This window comes from Onychomys torridus, chromosome X (assembly GCF_903995425.1).
Source record: "Onychomys torridus chromosome X, mOncTor1.1, whole genome shotgun sequence".
Classification (NCBI taxonomy): Eukaryota; Metazoa; Chordata; class Mammalia; order Rodentia; family Cricetidae; genus Onychomys; species Onychomys torridus.
Window position 1 is genome coordinate 4,013,258 of NC_050466.1, and position 18,727 is coordinate 4,031,984.

The following is an 18,727-nucleotide window of genomic DNA, read 5'->3' on the forward strand; positions in this document are numbered from 1 at the left end:
CCTGCAACCAACATACTTAGCTTCCCCTCACTGCTCTAATCTATTTCCTTTCTTCTGAGAATTCCTCTTCATTACATTGCTTACACTAGAGTCTGCTTCCAGGGAATTGGAGCAAAGATTTCCTGGAATAAGGTATTTTGGGAAGTGGGAGGTACTGTACTATTCATTCTTCTGGCATCAAAGGAGAAGTAGGAAGAGGCCATTAGACAAATATTGACAAGGTTGTATTTAGCAATAAGCATTTCAGTTACCAACATCATACATTAGTATTCTGAATATTAGTAATAGCGATTTTTTCTCTCACATATTCAAATTCACACCAGGGAATGTATCACCTAGATGAGACAGATTGAGAGCAATCTACTTCCCTTCAGAGTAGCAGGCATAAGCTTACTGACACAGTTCTTACGTTGTATTACTATGATGAGCTAGCATTGCTATAGATAGGCAATCTTTACAACTGTTTGGTGGCTCTGCCCTTTGCTTTGCCTTTCTGTGGTACGGTTGTCCTTTCACTTGATTGTGTAGCAGAATCCTCTAGGGCCTGACAACCCATGTTACATGGTTGACTTTCTATTTCTATCTCTTTTCTTTTCTTTTTCTTTATTCTTCTCTCATATATTACATCCCAAATGCAGTATCCCCTCCCTCTACTCCTCCCTAACCCCCATTTCCTTTCTCCCTTAGATCCACTGCTCCTTTTTTCCCTTCAGAAAACAGTAGGCCTCCCAGGGGTATCAGCTGAACATGGCATAACAAGATTCAATAAGACTAGGCACAAACCTTCATATCAAGACTAGAAGAGGCAACCCAGCAAGAGGAAAAGGGTCCTAAGAGCAGGCAAAAGAGCCAGAGATCACCCCCACCAATGTTAGGAAACCCACAAAAACACCAAGCTAACAACCATAACATATATGCAGAGGATCTAGTACAAACCCATGCAGGCCCCATGCTTCCTGCTTCAGGCTCTGTGAGCCCCTGTGAGCCCTGTCTCCATTCTAACAAATTCCCAGGTTTACTGGTGCTGTGCTGCTGGTCCAGGGACTGCACTTTGAGAATCACTGGTCTGAGGTAGGTCTGAAGATTTGTGAAAGCTGTTTTCATCCACACAGCCATGAAGAATAAATTGTACAGATGTTCACACAACCCAAGGTTGTAACTATTACTCAGTCTTTGAAGTCATTGAGGCCTGCATTTTGTCTTTCTTTTACTATGCTCTCATCATATACAAAATGCAAACAATAATGTCCACCTCATTTCACAGGGTTATTAAGAAGATTAGGTGAAGTATTATGTATTAGTATTTGGTCCAGAAAAAAATGCTAAGTGCATATTATTCACCTTTTATTTGTTTGAGCATTTTTAAGGAAAAGAAGTATGTGTGTGTGTGTGTGTGTGTGTGTGTGTGTGTGTGTGTGTGTATCCTATCATGACAAAAGTATAATAGCTCATATAAACATAAGTACAAAGAATGGGATCACCAGAAAAAAGAATAGGAATTTTTTTTAAGTATTGGGAAGCTGATACAAATTTATAGAAATATTTCTTAAAATCTCAAGTTTTATCTTTGACAGTAATCAGTTGATTTCTTGGAAGTGGCAGCCTTACCTATTCGTTTAACAGGGCAATGTCTTGCAAATATCCAAATCCAAATGACCATAGTTCTTCATTTTTTCCACGTAAATTGAGTGTCCTAATTTTTAAAAAATGCTGACTTGCTCAATACATAACTCAAAGAACTGCACAAATGTCCTTTTAAATATAATTTTATCATGTACATACTTCATTATGCAGTACAAAGTCTAATGCTCACTCTAAATTTCAACACAGAGAATATAAAAAAGATGTGTATTCACAGGTTGAAATTTGATACTCATACTTTTTACCACTTAATCAAGGACCTTTTAAAGTGAACCTAGATATTTTTCAAAGTCTCTCTGTGTGGTTAAGAATACAATAGCTCTTGGTTTTCCAACTTCAACTTATGCTAAAGTGTCAAGAATTTTACCCACCATTCCTTTCAGATCATCCTGATATGTCAGGTCCAGAGATTACATTTCGTAAATCATGGTTCTATAATGCCCTTGGGAATCCAACAAAAGCCAAATGAGAAAATTTCTGGAATGCCCATTCTTGATTAAACTAGAACAACTGACTGTATTCTGCTTTATTTTCCAAAAACATTCTCCTGGGTTCCATAAAGTTTGTGGCATATTGTTACAAGGAATATCTTACTAATCTAAGATTTTAGTTCCAGGTTTGTGCCAGGATGATCTGTTTATTGTCTCATGTGACAAGAGCTGTGTGGAAAGCGGATGTCATAGAAAAATGAAGGGATACTATCAAAAATGCACATTTGGATCAGTAGGTCTCCAATTTCAGTGGTGATGGGATCACTTAGAGAGTTAATGAAGAACAGAGAAGTTTCGGCTTGTGGAAGTAGGGAGAGTCTGGGTCTCTGTGGCTTTACAAAATTTTAGAAGGACTTCTTGAAATGTAGTACCCAGAGCAAACCTCTCAAAGAAGGTGACATTAACAGTGAATCCAGAGTTATGAGACCAACTAGGAAACAAAGGCTGCTTCTTGGGATTGGGTCAGATTTGTTGGAGGAGATGCTATTCTGCTAAAGGCTCACCCATAGGACTGGCAGGTTCACTGAGTCATTAGGTGATCCCATTCATTTCTCTCTATAAAAAATATTTATTTTTTGCCTGCATCTTAGTCTATACACCATCTATATGCCTAGTATACATAGAGACCAGAAGAAGACATTGGATCCCCTGGAACTGGAGTTACAGACAGCTGTAACTGAGCCATCTTTCCAGGCCTGAATTCCATTTCTTACCACAAAAATATTTTATTACATTAGTTAACAGCTACATGTTCCTTTAGTAAATAGAAGATTTGAGCATAAATATTGGATATATACAAGTCTTAACATGTAATATTTCTCTGAAAGATTTATCTCTTTAAAATTGGATCCAATACCAAAAGATCAATCCTGAAAACATGCATACAAGTAACATCATACAGACTGAGCAGGTTATATTTAGAAAACACACACACACACACACACACACACACACACACACACACACACACATATTCGTGTAACAACCATTAATAAAAAAAGAGGCCATGAATTTGAGAGAGAACAAGGAGGAGTGTATGGTAGGGTTTAAAGGGAGTAAAGGGAAGGGAGAAATGATAAATTATAATTACAAAAATAAAAATATAGAATTCTGATCACATATGTAAAATATGTAACTTTTAAATATGCTTAAAGACATGTAAAGGTATATTTTTAAAGAAAAAAAGGGGATAGATTGTACATCTTTATAAACTTTTGCCCTAACAAGTATGTTGTGGAATATTATTTTAAGATGTGTTACATTTGTTTATGCTGTGGAACATTTGTTTAATGCTGCAAAGACATACATGTTGCATTCTTTTATGTTGCATTTGTTTAAGTCTGTGAAGTTATGTTACTGTGCCTGTCTAAAACACATGATAGTTTAATAAAGAGCTGTAGAGCCAATAGCAAGGCAGGAGAGAGGATAGGTGGAGCTGGCAGGCAGAGAGGATAAATAGGAGAAAGCTGGGAGGAAAAGATCAAGGAGTGTAAAAAGAAGGAGCCAGAGAAGGATGAGGACTCCAGGGGCCAGCCACCCACATACACAGCCAGACGTGAGATAAGAAGGAAAAAAGATATACAGAAATAGAGAAAGATAAAAGCCCAGAGACAAAAGGTAGATGAGATAATTTAAGTTAGGAAAAGCTGGCTAGAAACAAGCCAAGCTAAGGGCAGACATTCAAAAGTAAGAATAAGACTGTGTGTGATTTATTTGGGTGCTGGGTGGCGGGCCCCCTTGAAGAGCAAAGAGTAAAGAATAAAAAGAATAAAAAAAAAAAACCCAATGACACAGGTATCCTTCTCATAGTGTCTTTTTACTTGCTCAGTAGACCGTAAATGTTCTCTGAAATTCATTCCATTGTGTTGATAAGGTTAACAACCAGCATGATACTTCAAATTAATTCTCAAAGTACTTGTGCTAATAAGATTATCTTCCCTTAAGGCTTTTCATTAAATATAATTGTAAAAATTACATTTCTTTAACTAAGGTCAGTAAAAGAAAATTAAAGTATTTAATTTCTGATTCCCATATAATCAAGTGAAGAATGGAGAGGAATGGAGTTCCAGCTGGGGAAAATATTGAATAGATAGGTGTGAGATAGAAAGGGAAATTGCATTTTTCAAGGATGTGAGAGACGGTGTGAAAATGCAGTGAACAAGGAAGAAATAAACACAGAGACACTCTGGAAAGTTTGCCCTGGGGTTACCTCATATTGAACTTTCAGGCTAATGGAAGAAATTTGGTTTTATTTTCAATTCAATTGGAGGGTATCAATAGGGCCTATCTATCGGAAATGTTCTGTTAATACAACTTTGAGTCAATATATCATAAAATTATGTCATTATGTATCATAAAATTTAGTCATTAGAAATCAATACACCATATGCTAAGTGTATGATTACATTGATTTCTTGGCTATTTAATTGGTATGACACAGCCCCTGAAGTCTACTCAACTGTTGACAAGCCAACAAAACAAAGCCCCATTTTCCACAGCTTTAAACTGAAAAACAAATATCTTACTAAATTTGAGCCAAGAAAGAACCTAGATGAATGTATATTGTGTGGGAATGTCAATTTTCCTGACTCATATTTCACTCTGCCTTGTTTCTGCATTGTTAGTTCTCAACCTTAGTTTGTTTTGTCCCTGTTGCTGTGATAAAATATTCTGACAGTAAACTTAAGGGAGAACAGGTTTATTTTAACTCATAGTCCATGATGATGAGGAAGTCAAGGCAGCGAGAACTTGAAGCAGCTTGTTCTATTGTATCCACAATCGGGAAACTGAATGATGAATGCAAGCTAGTGCTCAACTCACTTTCTCTCGGTTTTACATAGTCCAGGATCCTCTGCCCAACGAATGATCCAGCCAATATTAAGATGAGTCTTCCATATCAATTAATGTGAGTAAGATAGCCTCCCACAGGCATACTCAGAGGCCTGTATTCCTGGTATTTCCTGCCACATATGTTTCTCCATTTCTCTCTGTTCACCATTCTATTACTATTTCAACCCACTGAATATCTCTCTGATTTCCTCATAGGGCAATCAAACCTTTTTATTCCCTCTTAAGTGCAATACAAAAGTTCAAGACAGCTTAAGTGATGAGAATATGGGCTATTTAAATTCCACCTCTCCTCTTACTGATGTGATGACCTTTGCTAAGGTATATAGCTTCAAATCCATCACCCAAAATAGTGAATTGTTGTGCCTACTTAAGGAAATAAACATGCAAGTACAAGGGAAATACTTAGTGCATGGCCTGCTATATATAGTACATGCTAAAAAGTTACTAATTCTTTCTTTGTTACCTATTTAAAATGTTCATGTTTATGTCTTATATTTGGCCTCTTTTAACTTAAGGAATATATCATTTATTTTCAAATCTACTATGTCAAATTGCATTCTGTAAATATTTGCAGTCTGCTTGGTACAACTTGGAAACATAGTAAGGCTCAAGAGGAGAGGGAAATTACCACCCTTAAAACCAGTAAGAAAACCATTCAATGCCAGGCAGTGGTGGCACATGCCTTTAATTCCAGCACTGGTGAGGCAGAGGCAGGTGGATCTCTGAATTCGAGGCTAGTCTGGTCTACAGAGTGAGTTCCAAGACAGCCAGGGCTATACAGAGAAACTCAAAGAAAAAAAACATAAAAATAAAACAATAGAAAGGAAGGAAGAAACTCGTTCAAGTCTATGGGTGAACGTAAGTCAATCTCTGCCAAAAATTGGAGAGGCAAAGAGAGAGGCATTTAAGTTGAGGGGACTGTGAGCAAATATGTGAGATGAGAATGTTCATTGCTTATTTGGTGATAATGGAGTTTTATATATCATACAATTAGAGGATTTGTGTGTGGAAGTATTAGGGCAAGTTTGTTAGTATTAAACTAAGGTACGTCTTCATCATCAAGACTTAAGTTTGAATTTTTTACTGCAAGCTTTGGCTTAAGAGAAATATGCAATCAAAATAAAATTGCATCAAGGTTGGTCTGGTAATACCATGTAGATTTTGGAGTATTGGAGCAGTCAATCTTATGATTCCTTTTTTTTTTTTTAATTAGAGCAGAAGTCATGGAAATGGAAGACTTGAGCCAAGAGGAAACTGGCAGGTTTGTGGTTGGGTCTAAAGTCAAAACAAGGATCAAACACTTAACTTGAAATAATCATGAGGAAAAGAATAGTCTCCCACCTATTTGTGGCCATACTGCTACACTTAAAAAACTTAAAAAAAAGCAGCAGAAGTAAACTGTATTGTTAGATTCTTTGCTCTTGTTTCACAAACATGGAAAGAACTCAAGCATGATATTAGATGTAACATATAAATATGATAACCAATGCAGGCTCCTTAATAATAATTAATAATAAAGCCTGATAGTCAAGACAGTTTGAAAGTGTGAGTGTAACTAAATGAAACAACAAAGAAGACACTAATCTACCATGTTTATTATCTTTAAATTTGACTTATAGATTAATACTAATTAATAATAATTGTGCTCATTATTCTTATCATTGCTAGGAAGGGCAGTACCACCTAAAATTACTAGTTGCTTCCCTGTCCTCCTTCTTCCATCAGTAAAAGTTCAATGACAACATTACGAGTTAGGTGAACATCTCTGTTTTTTTGACCTGACAAAAGTCCAAGTTCTTTCGGGATCAAATGAATATCCCTTTAAATGTCACTGGGAAGAAATTATAGATATGTAAACAAAAGTGGGAAGTTGTTCTCCATAATAAAAACATGATCTAGTCTTTCCTCTAGTTCCGACCCCTTCTCTGGTCCCGGAAGTGGCTATTTTCATCCTTACACAACTTCAGATTGGCAGTAGACCTAACTTTCAGTTTCCAGGGATCACTTCCAATGGCCTTCTGCAAGGCTTGTCTAGTTATAAAACACTAAGAATCTCTTAATATATAGTCAATAAAATGAACCCACATCACAGCTTGAGTTCTGTAGCGGGATGAAACTATCCCAAGTGAAGAAGCTCTCAGAATACTTGTCTGCTAACCAATCACAGTCCAGATGGTCTTACCTGAGACTAGCCAATCCCCACCCAAAGGGCCAAAATCTAAAGAAATTAAAATTCCTGCTGTCTGTGGGATTAGATGGAAAGACTAAAATTCTTATACTTTACTGATGGAAATGTAAACTGCTACAGTGATGGTGCCAAATTATTTGGTAGCATCAGCAATGCTGAACATACATCTGCTCCATGCTCCAGTTATTACCATTATTCTGGTTGATGATTATGTGGACAAAAAAAATATGGAACTCTTCCTTAACATTTCTGTATTTGGCTATATTTACATTTTAGCTCAATTAAAATTATAAAAGTATATATTGTAAATATTAAGAAGATACTGAAATCCAAAGTATAGGAATTAAATGAGTCACCAACATTCATCATTTGTCTAGATTTAGAAGTGTATTACACTCTGATGTTTCAACTGAGATGTCTATCTGAAAGGAATTACATTAAATCATCCCATTTCATTAAAATAATTGGATTGGACATATTGTTTATAATAATGAAGCTATGCAGACTACAAAGACACAAGCAGTTCAAGATGGAAAAATATGTGCTGTTTCCTACTTCTATGAAATTGTCAAAGAAAAAATTAACTAATAATAATGATAAAGCCATGTGTGGTGGCACATGCCTCTAATGCCAGCACTTGGGAAACAGAGGCAGAAGGATCTCTGTGAGTTCAAGGCCAACCTGGTCTACAGAGCGAGTTTCAGGACAACCTTGTGGTTGAAAGTCTAATGTATGCAAATGGAATAGCACATACATTCAAACCACAGCAAAAATTTACAATGGTATTTTTAAAGATGTATATCTTTCAGCTCATACCAGTCTATTCTTGCTCCATAAGATCAGTAATAACCTGTGAACACTGTTTCTTAACTTCTATGGTGGCTTTAAATGTTCTAAAAAGGATCTATGAACCTAGTGATACCTGGCATTTTTACATATATATTAGTGTTTGCCTGGGAAGGAAATCCGAGCTTTTGTGGAAGTCCTCAAAACACACTGCCATGCCTACTCCTAGAGTAGTATATATCTTATGGCCTTAGCACTCTGAAGTCCAGCACCAAGTTAGAGAAAAGGCCATGCTCTGGTAGACTGCTCCCAACAAATGATACAGGACTTGACTGTTGTTAACATTGCCTCAGGAATTCCTTGAGTGTTGAGCAATGGTGCCATATGCCTTTAATCCCAGCACTTGGGAAGCAGAGGCAGGTGGATCTCAACTTTCCTAGTAGGTACTGTTCACATTACATCTCCTGCATGGTTAATCCCACTGTAATGTCTATTCATGGAAAATATGGACTATACAAGTAGTACTAGGTATAGTATGAGACTCTAAGAAGTAGGATGTAACCTTGGGACTCAGGCATTTACTATCCAGGATGTAAAGAGGACATTGTACCAGCTAATAGGCAGCCATAACTAACCCTGGAACAAGGCTGTGGATCAGATGCCAAAGGCTTCAGTAATAGAAACTTGAGGAAATGTCCCAATATAGGAACTGAGTGGGCAGATGGTATTACAATTGTCAGTGATGGAGAACTATACAGCATGGATTTCATGATCCAATAGGAGAAAGAGAAGGTAAGTCTTAGGAGTCTGGGGCAAGGTCTTGCAGTCTACAGTAATAAATGTCTTTTGAGAAACAGGTCGGTCTCAGTATATTACTAGGCCTTGATACTTGACAATGGGTAGCAAATAATCATGTAGTTTGAGCAACCTCTTCTGAGTGGGTACTTTGTAGTAAACCAAGTGAGAAAGTCAGACAGGCCTAATGTCAATCCATCTTAGCATGGAAACAGAACATCTAGGATGGAACCTGAACAACACCCAAGGACACAAGTAAGTTACTCTCCCTATGCTTCTCACCTACATTCACTCATGGGAGGGCTCTTATATAAATAAATAATTGAATGAGAAGAATAAAGCCTCTGATTTGTTTTCAGAGGGATCTGCTCAATATGTGTGTGAAAGCAGTAAATGAATGATGGTGACATCTTGTAGCCTGAAAAACAGAGGGAAAATCTTCTAAACATGTGGAGCTGGACGAGTACCTTTGATTATCCATTGTGTTGGAAAAGAGATGTAGGCCATATTAACAGTACTTACAGATTAATAGGCAACTGACTATATTTTCTGGCCATATGGTCAGAAGGCCAAAAAGAAAGCTAGATAAAAAGATAAGGAGTTATGGAATAGAGGCTAGTGGAGAGACCTATAAAAGTGAATTTAGCCAGGCGGTGGTGGCACATGCCTTTAATCCCAGCGCTTGGGAGGTAGAGCTACGTGGATCTCTGTGAGTTCGAGGCCAGCCTGGTCTACAGAGCGAGATCCAGGAAAGGTACAAAGCTACACAGAGAAACCCTGTCTCAAAACAAAACACAAAAAAAGAAAAGAAAGAGAGAAAGTAAATTTAGAGTGTAAAGATTTCTACATCACACAAAAATATCCACCAGTAAGCACTCATCACAGAAAGTGCCACCTAAGGAGGCATAGTGACTTGGCCACTTAGACATCTACACCATTTAAAACTAGTACAATGGACATATATACAGGGTGCTCATAGTGGCAAAGACATAGGCTAGCAGTGCTTTCCAAGGCTAATCTAGCTGAAGATGCTTCTGAATGGTCAGTTTGTTAGCAACAGTGACCCACACTGAATTCCCCAGATAGTCCCCATAGCACTTCCTCCTGGTTGCCTGGTTTCAAGTTAACAATAAAGGGCCCTTCTATAAGGGGTTAGCAATTTGTCCTCACACTAATGGATACATTTTCCAGCCTCAAAATTTCACCCAACATTTCATGAAGAAACTACGGAAAGCCTAATTCATAAGCAAAGATTCCCACAAAAGCTGACCAAGTGCTATGTTTGAGATGTGGTCTGGGCATATTATGATTAAAAATTTGGTCCCTACGGTGGTGCTGTTGGAAAGTGGCAGAAACCTTGGGATGTGGAATGTAATTGGAGGTCCTTAGGTCACTGGGGTATGACAGAGCTTGTGGGAATTTCCGTATTAATTATAATCTGACTCTTTGAGTTCTTGTGAGACAACTGCTATAAAAGGAGCAAGCCTTCACCCATTGTCTGAGTTTTCTATTGCTGTGACAAAATACAATGAACAAGGCAACTTACTTAAAAAGGCATTTAATCAGGGATTTGCTTATAGTTTTAGAAGGTTAGTCCATGATCATTGTGGCAGGGAACATGGTAACAGACAGGTGGGCATGATGCTGGGGAGGTAGATGAGAGGTTATATCTGATCCACAAGCATGGGCCTGGTATGGTCTTTTGATAACCTCAAAGCCCACCCCCAGTGACACACCTCATCAAATAAGGCCACACTTTCTAATTGTTTCCAAACAGTTCTACCATGTGGACCAAGCAAGTTGAGGCAAAACTTATTTTCAAGAGAAAGAGTGTTTGATTTCGTCCAATGAGAGAACACATGTTTTGTATCCTGATTGCAGCGATCTTGAGTTGTAACGACCATGACTTCCTCTGACTATCCCTGCTCTGTTTCCTTTACCTAGTTTTCCTGAATACTACAAATAAATAAAAAACATGCCAGTAGTACATGAAAGTTTATGGCCAGATCTGTTGCTGTCAGCACCAGGAATATATCTGATTTTGTTTTTACTTCACCTTGAAATAAACCAGATAACACCTTAGCTCAGATGAAAGTCACATTTATCCTAACCACTATATAAGCCTCCTTATTATGACTTGAATTTCAGTGATTCACTGGTCTTACTGATACCCATATTACACTTCTATCTGTGAGTCCCAAATGAACTCTACAATTTATACTTTTTTGCCTCATAGTTTGTTCTCATACCTCTTTGTGGCCAGTTATCATATACTAGGACTAAATTTTTCTGGGCCAAGTGTTATCCAGGTGATACACTTAGATGGTTCTCAGTACTCCTTTGCCTAATGATGACTATGAATGGGCTGTGAGAGGCCAACTCCCACTTTTTCCTGGGGTACTCTTGAGGAGAAAGGGATAAGAAATATTTAGATAGAAAAGATAGTGTGGAAAAGAGACAGATAGAAACACAGGATACCTTTGGGAGGGCATGGATCAATACCCACTAGGCTCTTCTAGCTCTTCAAAAGGGCTTTTTATAGGAATGCCAAGGGGTGGGGCAAAAGACCTCCCCCTAGCACAGCCAAGTGCAGACCCTTCCAAACATCTGGTAACCAAGCATGTGGTCAAGTCATCACCTAATGCAGCCCTGCTGGGTAAAGCACGCTCAGATCTCACTAGGAAACCTCTGTGGGCCTCCACAATGGGCAAGTGTAGTCACCCTAATGTCAGTATGATTGTCAAAGACTCAAAGCACTGAGAGATGACAGATAGCTCAGGACAAACTACTTGGTAAAGCCAGTAAGACCTGTATGGATGAGAGTTCATGGTGATGGAAAATTAGAACAGCTAGCAGAAGAGAAGAGGATAGGTAGTGACTGCAGCGCCAAGGCCAATCTAGTCCCAAGGCTCAACGTAAGTCATCTCACTAATCTTCTCTTTCTGAGTTTGACTATGGAGGAAGATCTGGCCTATGGATCTATAGGGGTTCCCTCTAATCATATCTACCCCAGCCCCATTTTCCTTAAAGGCCTTTCACTAAATAAATCTCTTGCACAGTCAGTTCTATCTCAGAGGATCTGAAACAGCACATATTGCATTATATACTTAAATGCCTATAACAAGAGAAAGCAGATGATGCCCATTGGCTAGATGCTGATTTAGAACTGCTGCCTTGCAAGAACCAGCAAGAGAATATGAAAGAGTTCTTGACCAAACTGTGAATACCTTTTGATAAATCCCTAGGCAAGATGACACTTATGCAGCATCTTGGAAAACGAGTCAATGCTGGGAGCAAATTTATACCCCAAAGTAATTTCTCTTCCCTTTGACCATGTAAGTCACCCTACCAACAAAGTCAGCCTTGTTGTATGAACAGTTGGCACTGGTTAAAATGTCACAGAAGCTGGGCAGTGGTGGTACACGCCTTTAATCCCAACACTCAGGAGACAGAGCCAGGATGATCTCTGTGAGTTCGAGGCCAGCCTGGGCTATCAAGTGAGTTCCAGGAAAGGTGCAAAGCTACACAGAGAAACCCTGTCTCGAAAAAAAAAAATAGAGAATGTCAAAGAAACAATTAAACTGGAGAAACAGTCTGCCTTAAGTTAATTTATTAAAGTAATATGTTACAGGACTACAAATTTTTCCATCATCATCCAAGGCTGTAGTGCTATCAATTACTCTAGGAATGGACTGCAAACATATAGACACAAACTTCCCCATCCTAAAAATTGCAATGCAGTGACAAGGCAAAATGACTGCAAACCAAACCATTTCTGGAGAAAATTAAACACATACATTTCAGGGTTTAGACAGTCAGATATATATATATAAAATGTGTTCTCTCTCACCAGCCTTGAACATCTTCTCTGACATTAATTGTGTTCTGCTGGAAGAGCTGGCATGATAGCTACCTAATAGATCTGTTCCCTATGGGAGAGGATTTTCAAGGATGACAACTCCCTTCTCTCTTATTATTGGCAGTGATAATTCAGAATGCATCTCTTTGACCTAATTATTCATGTATATATTATTAGAAATGATCCCAATATTTTGCAGCATAATAAATATAAGTAGTGTCGAGAAAATTCTGTACACTCTCCTTGTGCCATCACATTGTTTTTCTGGTAAGCTTTCCTGAATTTTTGGCCTTCAAAACAGTGAAGTAGAGTTTTGAGGGTCTAAATCGGTCCACAAAGTGCTCTCCTTGTAAATACAAGGACAGAGTCTAATCCTTAGAACCCATGCTACAATGTTGAGTGTAGTAGTGTGAGCTTTTAAACCCAGAGCTGGGGAGGCAGAGACAGGAGAATGCCAGCCAGTTTAGCCTAATTGATGAGCTCCAGGCAAATGAAATACCCTGTCTCAAAGAACATGGCTGACATCTCTGAAGATGATGGCTGAGGTTGTCTTTGATCCCACACATGCATGTACAAACACCTACATACATCTGTGCACACATGCAAATACACAAAGACACATTTGGAAAAGATTTGGTAAAAATCTTACTTTATGTTGTTTCAGTGGCCCAACCCCTCCAGATGCCAACACAGTTTCATGTAGCTGACAACATGGCGTTTGTAGGATCACTTGTGGGCAGAAGAGAGGTTGAGGCAGAAGTGGAGCCTTTTATGAAAGCATGGAAAGGAGTAAATAGTTTGTTGTTAAGAGCGACACCTCTGCAAAGCATTCTGGAATCGGTAGCAAGATTTGGGGAGAAAAGCACACTGATGGGAACCCTCCCCACTGTTGTGTTCATAGCTGTATTAGAAGTCTATGCTAGCACTGTGGTGGAATTAATTCCCCCAAGTGTCCCTAGATTGAGCATCTACCCTTTAGAACCTAAATTTAGCCATTTGTAAAACTAATACTATGTCACTTACCTCTTCTCTGTTTTGTATATTTTTATACAGGGAAAGGCTGCCCAATTTTGAAGTGAGTCAATGTTACAAAGGCCAAATATAAAGAGCCAAGTCTATGATGCACCAGATTTTTCAACATTATTAAGTGAAGATGTAGTAGCTCTGCTGTAGAAGGTACTTTGAACACTGTACACTTTGATAGGGACAGGCCAAATGTTACTAATTTATATTACTGACATAAAGGAAATAATAAGCTAGTACTGGTAAAACAGTTCATCATGTGGCATTGTCTTTAAAGGAGCACATTTCTTAGAATTACAATAGGTGAACTGCATAATACATTTCAGTCCATGAAAGAAAATATGTCATGCTGGGCAGGCAATCCTCTTCAAACTTCATTTTTCTATTCTTCATGTATAAACAAGCAAACTCCCAAAAGCGTTCCTTTCCATCAACACCTTGATGATAACAATCCATTTATTACAACTCATGGTTCTGTGACACTCTTGCATACATACTTTATTTCACCATTTTCTTCTGGCTTTTTAACACAGATGCTCTCAAATAAAGCTGTCTTCAGAAATCTCTTCTTGGGGGTCAGAAAGAGCACATTAAGAGAATAGACCATTTGAGAGGAAATCTGGAGGGGAATAGCCAGAAACCATCAAGAAGTTAGGCTCCATCCTACTATGATCTGGCTCCTATATACCTGCCATATTACATGTTGATGCATCTAAAAGTTGTTCCTAGTGCATTGGCTGTTCATTGCCATGAGTGATGGTTCTTATTTTCTTAAGTCATATAACATGGGAATAATACTAGCCCCTGTTTCTACTTGGTCAGCCAGAGTTCCAATAGTAATTGAGTTGGAAATTCTGAATCTTCATTCACCAAAAGATGTTCATGATATCTATGAGAACTATGAGAAACTCCCCCCTCTCTCTCGTGGTGGTATGTGTTCCCCAAAATTGTGCAGGCTAAAAAACTTATCTGGGGTCAGAGAACAGGACAGCCACAATATTAAGCATGAGGATAGGCAGGGGTAGCACACGCCTTTAATCCTAGCATTCCAGAGACAGAAATACCTCTGGATCTCTGAGTTCAAGGCCACATTAGAAACAGCTAGGCATGGTGACACCAGCCTTTAATCCCAGGTAGTGATGGCAGAAAGTAGAAAGATATATAAGGCGTGAAGACCAGAAACTAGAAGCATTTGGCTGGTTAAGCATGTGGGCTTTCGAGCAGCAGTTCAGCTGAGAGCCATTTGGATGAGGCCACAGAAGCTTTCAGTCTGAGGAAACAGGATCAGCTGAGGAACTGTTGAGGTAAGGTAGCTGTGGCTTGTTCTGTTTCTCTGATCTTCCAGCGTTCACCCCAATAACAGGCCTCAGGTTTGTTCTTATAAGACCTATTAAGATTTCTCTCTCCCTCTTCCTCCCTCTCTCTCAATTAGTTTTTGTTGAGACAAGTTCTCACTATGTATCTCAGGCAGACCTTGAATTTGCCATCCTTTCTCTGCCACCTGAGTGCTGTGATTACAGATACACCCCTAAGCCCAGCTGAGCTTTTTGTTTCTATTCCAATTTCACAGAGATTGCAGAAACAATTGCAAAACAAACAAAGAGATTGCAGAAAATTTTGATTTGACTATATATTTTTTCTGTCAAAGAACAAAATCATTCCTAATAGTCCATGTGCATTACATAGTTTATTTGGCATTTTGTGAACTGCATGTGACGTTTTGGAAAAATATGTTCATGTGCAACTGTGGCACCAGAATAGGGACCAGAGAAAGCAACATAAAGATTAAGATGTAAAAGAAGCCAGTTTGCAGAGAAAGACTGGAAACTGTTCCCTACTTAGCTGTGTGTAACAGATAGAGCATATTCAGGAAAACTAACAAACCACAATATTCAAATAGTGCAGCCAACTTCTATGTAAGCAAGTGTCATGAAGTCATGAGCTTTGTGGTGCAACACCTTTTGAGCAGATATCTTTTCCCTTCTCACTAATGCATTCTCATCCTCAGGAATAATTTCCCATCCTTAATAAACTATCTCTATTTTTATTTTTAACATGTATACCTGATATGATTTTTATACTGGGATACAAAATCCTGAAAGTTTCGGTGGATTCCCTCCAAATTCAGATCCATGTCTATAACACGCTGAACACGTTTTTGTGTTAGGCTACATATTGTATTCTGTACTATGTTATTATTTGTTAATAGATTCATCTCCACTAGTCCACTGAGCTGTTGAATACTGGGCCAATAGCTTCCTTGGTGTGGGTATTATTGAAAGATGTGCTACTTAAAATGTGACCACATGAGAACAGGAATAGGCAGAGTGCTGGAGAGGTCCCCAGAAATCCACAATGATACATCCTCTGTAGACTGCTGGCAATGGTTGAGAGAAAGCCTGATCTGACCTAGTCTGGTGATCAGATGGCATGCTGGAATTCTCATCCAATAACTGATGGAAGTGGATGCAGAGATCCTTGGCCAGGCCCCAGGTGGAGCTCCAGGTGTCCAATTGTCGAGAAAGAGGAGGGACTGTAAGAGCACAAATTGTTGAGACCAAAATAGGAAAAAAATAGCCAAATGAATAGAAGCACATGAATTATGAATCAAAAGCTGTGGAGCCCCCAGCTGGATTAGACCCTCTGGATAAGTGAGACAATTGAATAGCTTGAACTGTTTGGGAGGCACCCAGGCAGTGGGACCCAGACATGTCCTTAGTGCATGAGCTGGCTGTTTGGAACCTTGGGCTTACACAGGGACACTTTGCTCAGCCTGAAAGGAGGGGACTGGACCTGCCTGTACTGAATCCACCAGGTTTAAATGAATCCCCAGGGGAGTCTTGGCCCTGGAGGAGATAGGAATGGAGGGGAGGGGATGGAGGAAGGTGGGGGCAGGGACAGGAGGGGGGAGGACAGGGGAACCCATGGCTGATGTGTAAAATTAAAACACAAATTAATAAATAACAAAAAAATGTGGCCTGTCATTAGGAACATGGAAAAGCTCTATGATGGTGAAGATGAGGGACAAAGATGTGAAGGAAGCAAAGCTTCAGTGTTTGAAAACAAGAAAGATTTTGCCACAGGTTTGTATCTTTCTCTAAAGTCCCCAAAGCTTCGAATTGTCCACATCTTCTTCATTTCATTGTAGGTGGTTTAGTCTGACTGCTGTTGATGAGCTAAGATAAAACATGGTCACCGTAGCCTTCATTCCAACCTATTTCATATTGCCTTTTGTTCCTTTTCTCCTTTCATTTTGTACTAGAAATTGAACACCAGACCTTAAATGTGTCAATTAGATGTTCTATGGCTTGGCGACCCCACCCTATTCCTTCAGTCCTTGCAATTTGTCTTTAACAAGCAGAAAGAACTGAGCCCTGAGTGCTGGAAGCATTGTTGCCCAGCTTGTTCTTTCCATTCTGCCTATTAAACAGGCAGACTGGTGCTAAAGGGGCTACAGCCCCTGCTTGCCCATTGGTAGAAATGTACATATGACTAAAAAGGGAGTAGTAAAGAGAGCATTTATCCCTGTAGTTGCTTGCATTCTGTGTTAGCAATGATTATGAAACAGGCAGAGACACAGTTCCACTCTGTGTTGGCCTGCCCTCCACAATAGTCTAAAGAGTTCTCTTCTCCTTAGGGAATATCCATTCAGGCAAAACTGGGATGTGTGGCCTAGATGAATTAAAGAATTTCAGAAGTCAATATGATGCAGAATTGGATTTTAGTAGAAACAGAAAGATGACCCCAAAAGAAAACAGCTCATCTATTAGTTTGAGCACAGGCTTCTCAAGACAAAGTTGCACCCAAATGTCTTTACAGTGGGTATAAACAGGATGGGGATGGCTCTCATATTACAGCTCCAGTGATTGTCCACAGAGGGTAGTTTGTTATAAGGTTAAAAGCTAAAAAATTCTTCTTTGTACACAAAGTTATAAAATGGATTCATGAGGGACACTGTTTAGGGTTAGGAAAGAGAGGTCCTCAGGTTATATGTCACTTTGGCCCTAAGTAAGCACAGTTTATTTACTGTTCTTGGCATCCTTAATTAAGCTGTCTTCTGAGATGCATTATCTGAGCCTAAGTAAGCACAATTTATATTATTGACGTGATGCCTTTTGGAAAATATACATTGTGAGCCATTTGAGCCTTTTAGTAACATCTTAGACTTCTCGGCTTTTTCAGTAGAAAAATCAGATTAGATACCAGGACAGTGGGATCTAATCTGATTCCCTCTCCCAAGCTTCTCGTCCCTGGCAGCATAATTCCTTACCTTTCCATCCTTCCTCAGTTACATCTCTACAAATCTTTACTACCTCCACCATGTGGTCTACTCTTACAGCTATAACTCTCTGTCTAGGTTCTAGCAATTGAGCTCTTCCTTTCTACTATTTAGGTGTTGGGTTATTGAGACTCAATCATCAGAATGCTGAGATACATCATTATTCCTTATAGGTTTTTCTTGAATTGTTTCTTGAATATGTTTCTTGAATTGTTTCTTGAATATGTTCTAATACCTGCTCCCCAGTGGGTGATGCTATCTGGTGAGGTGTGGGAACTTTGGAGATATAAGTCCTAGCTGGTAGAGGAGGGCTACTGGAATTAGTTTTGTTGTTGTTGTTGTTGTTTTGTTTTTTAAAGATTATACTTGTCTCTAATTCAGTCTGGGGTCGCTGTTTCTTGCCTATTACAATATGATCAGTCACCTCGTGCACCCAACATGGACTGAGCCACTCCAGCTGTTATGGCTTCTCTACCATAAAGGACTTACATCCCTGAAATTGGGAGTTAAATAAATTCTTCCTTTCTTACACGGTTTGGTCTAGATATTCTGTCACAGTGTAACAGCAATGAGAAAAGTGGCATTAGTACTTGGTAAGCAGTCCTTTTATTAAACTACCTTCCCCCCTCTCGTTTGACAGTGCCATACTGTTTTATTCTATAACATGTCTTTACTGATGACATAGGGTTAATGTATTGATTATTATGCCCAATGATTTGGACACCTTATGATGATTCTTACTGTATGTTGCTCACTAACTGTGCAGCTTTCTAAAACATGGCTTGTATAAGAAATATCAAAAATGTTTGGTTGTT